This window comes from Hordeum vulgare, chromosome 5H (assembly GCF_904849725.1).
Source record: "Hordeum vulgare subsp. vulgare chromosome 5H, MorexV3_pseudomolecules_assembly, whole genome shotgun sequence".
NCBI classification, from domain to species: Eukaryota; Viridiplantae; Streptophyta; class Magnoliopsida; order Poales; family Poaceae; genus Hordeum; species Hordeum vulgare.
Genome location: NC_058522.1, coordinates 583,087,048 through 583,090,639, shown reverse-complemented (window position 1 = coordinate 583,090,639; position 3,592 = coordinate 583,087,048). Strand labels below are relative to the sequence as shown.

General features: G+C 41.0%; 1 pseudogene; it reads right to left on the bottom strand.

Moving 5' to 3' along the window:
* Window positions 1-529: 529 nt before the first annotated feature.
* LOC123395200 lies at window positions 530-2,269 on the bottom strand (annotated as a pseudogene).
* Between the last annotated feature and the right edge of the window lie 1,323 nt (window positions 2,270-3,592).

Genomic DNA, 3,592 nt, shown 5'->3' with positions numbered 1-3,592 from the left:
TATCATTGGAAGAGTCATGAAAGATTTAAAGACACGACAAATTAATGTGCAAAAATGAAGCAAGACATGTCATTAACCCATATCTTACAAATCTCGCAAGGGCAAATGCATTTTCCATCAGGAATTCTGGCAAAGCGCAAATGCTCATACTATTTAGTCCAAATCTCTGCAAATTTAAATCGTAGCCCGTAGGCGCATACTTCATGACTCTAGCTCATACTATCATTAGGGGTAGTTACCCCACGGGTCTTATATACTATCATGTGACAGTATATATACTAATTTATCATTGTGAGTATGTTGATATAAATATATATAAGATACTTTCAAGTGAGTTATATGAAAAAATTGCAAGTTGACCCATATTTACAATGAATAATATATTTTTGTTACCAAAAATATAATTTCCATATATACAATGAATAATTATCGGAAGGCCTTACATCTTTTACTGGCATGACACTTTCTGAAGTAAAAAAAAATCTTTGGAAGAAATTGTAAACACATTGCCACCATGAAACTACCTGCAAAGTGTCAATTCCCTTAATCTCAAACAGATCTCCTTTGCTCAGCTCTAGTCCTTGATGGTTGATTTCATTTCTTCGAAGGGACTCAATCTCTTCTACTGGCCATTGCAACAACTGCTTGCCATAGCTGTCTAACCAAATTGTCCTCAGGATTGACTAAATATAATTAAAGTGTGGTTAAAGATGTTACACCGATTTGTTAAATCATTATGTCAATATGATGCAACTACAACCAATTAAGGGCAGATTTTCTTACATGGATTCCTGCCCAGCCTTTTGCAACATCATCTGAAGAACTATTTGTCTCGTTGCTCCAAGCCCATATGATCCTCCTACCATGTTTTGAGTCAAAGAACGATTTTGAAGCATAGAAATTGCCATAATCAATCCTCAGCCATAACCGATAGTCATTTATGACAATATCTGGCACAAAGACATCACGTTTGAGATCATAAACCCCAATCATGTACTTGTCACTGTAATCCATGCCCATTTTGAGGACATGCTTGGTGCCATTTGGGATTGCAGAAGACATGTCCAGTCCACCGTTACTTCCCAACAATACCGCGAAGAAATCCAGGCACTCCCACATGTCAAAGGAAATGGATGAATACAGTGGGTGTTCAACTCCAGTCCAATTCAAGAAGTCTTCACTCTTGTACAAAAGTGCAGTACTGGAGCCGTTCAAATCGGCACCAACTGCTATTCTCCATAGTCCATCCGGTCCAATCCAACCGGTTGTTGGATCCCTGAATTGGCTTGAGTTCAAGTATGGTATGACCGGTTGGATCACTCAGTTATTGCCTGCTTTGGTCCATTCCCTCAGGTACGGATCAGACCGGTTTTTGGGAAGTGCAATATTTTGGACCTGATGCTTCTCCATGTTGACTAGACCAGTGTATATGATTATCGGTTGATTACCAGGTAGAATTGTGGCTGAGCCGGTCCAGCAACCGCATATGTCACTTGGGGTATCCGGTACTAGCACAGGTTCAAGACCGATCCAGTTGACAAGATCTGTTGAAACTGAATGGCCCCAAACTATGTTATAGGAGAGACTGGGACTGTTGGAGCCATCGGGATTATACTGGTAGAACTCATGGTAGACGCCATTGTAGTACATTGGTCCTAAATTTTTATAAAGGTAGTATAAGATATAGAATGATGCAATTTCTTCTCTTTTTTATTTAAAAGTGGGTGTGCCAGAGATATTCATACCACTTGGATCTTCATTGATGTCGCAGATTTCCAAGGGTCGCCAATCCATCAAATATATGAAAGGGTGAGAAAATGTCCATGGCTTGTAACAGATGCACAATTAATAGGATATGATTATTTGTAAAACGGGAACAAAGATATTCTAGATTTCAAAACATCTCAATACTTCATTACTTTCATATGGGTATAATAGATCTATCCAATATGATTCAGACACAAACCACGACACCATTGTCTCAGCTTTATGATTTTACGTTGTTTTTCTTTGTCATCTTGTTTTCTCGTGTTGATCTTTGATTTTAGTGCCTATGCTTGGAGCAACTCCACCTTTCCCACATTGATATACACCCATTCCCTAGACACCATCTCACAATATTTCTTCCTCATTTCCGCCCTACTCAAATGATTTATATTGCCTCCGTACCTCCAGTTACAAAGCAAACTCTATCCAAATAAGATGGAAAAATCAAAAAAAATATCTTTAAGCCTCCAGATTATATAAAACAAATCTACATAAATATCTCCGTGCGTAGTTCAAATGTTTTGGATAAGCTCCAATTCAAAACACTGGTAGAAAAAGAGGCTTCCGTCCAGCCCCATAAGTCGCGACACTGTAGGAACCGCGACTAATGATTTCTTTAGTCGCGGTTCGGCAGACGAACCGCGACCAAAGGCCTGGGCCAGGGCGCTCGGTGGCCAGCTGGTGCACGTGAGGGGCTTTAGTCGCGGTTTGCCATGCCAACCGCGACTAAAGGTGCCCAAAGGCCTTTAGTCGCGGTTTGCCATGCCAACCGCGACTAAATCTCCTCCCCTATAGATACCAGTTCAGCACACTCACTTAGCCATTTGGTGCCACTTCTCTTCACAAGCTTCACAAGGGGGTGTAGGTTTGCTTTTGGTTCCTCTTATGCACACAAGGTGTTTGATGAAATGCCCCAAGAGCGTGAAACAAACATGATATGAAGTGTTGGAGCCACACTTGAGGTTCCTCATTTATTTTTTCCTCCTCGATCGCGGTTAGCAACTTGAACCTTTCATGCATGTGTGTCATTGATAAAATATATATGCATGTGTGTTGTTCATTGTTTAATTTCTATTGTTTATAGCTAGTTAGTTTAACAAATGCATGATGGTTAATTATATATTTTATATTATAATAATGCAGATGAATCGGCAATGGATGTACGGTAACCGACTCTCCCGCGAGTTCACTACGGGTTTGAAAGATTTCCTCGTAGTGGCTAATGCGAACAAGCAGAAGGGTTTTGTTATTTGTCCATGTGTTGACTGTAAGAATCAGAAGGGTTACTCTTCCTCAAGAGAAGTTCACCTGCACCTGCTTCGGCACGGTTTCATGCCAAGCTATAATTGTTGGACCAAGCATGGAGAAAGAGGGGTTATAATGGAAGAAGATGAAGAAGGGGATGATTTCATGGATGAAAGCTATCTTGCTCATTTCGGTGATACTTTCATGGAGGATGCTGAAGGTGAAGGGGAAGGTGAAGGTGAAGAAGAGGCACGTGATGAGACCGTTGATGATCTTGGTCGGACCATTGCTGATGCACGGAGACGCTGCGAAACTGAAAAGGAGAGGGAGAATTTGGATCGCATGTTAGAGGATCACAGAAAGTCGCTGTACCCCGGATGCGATGATGGTCTGAAAAAGCTGGGCTGCACACTGGATTTGCTGAAATGGAAGGCACAGGCAGGTGTAGCTGACTCGGCATTTGAAAACTTGCTGAAAATGTTGAAGAATATGTTTCCAAAGAATAACGAGTTGCCCGCCAGTACGTACGAAGCAAAGAAGGTTGTATGCCCTCTAGGTTTAGAGGTTCTGAAGATACATG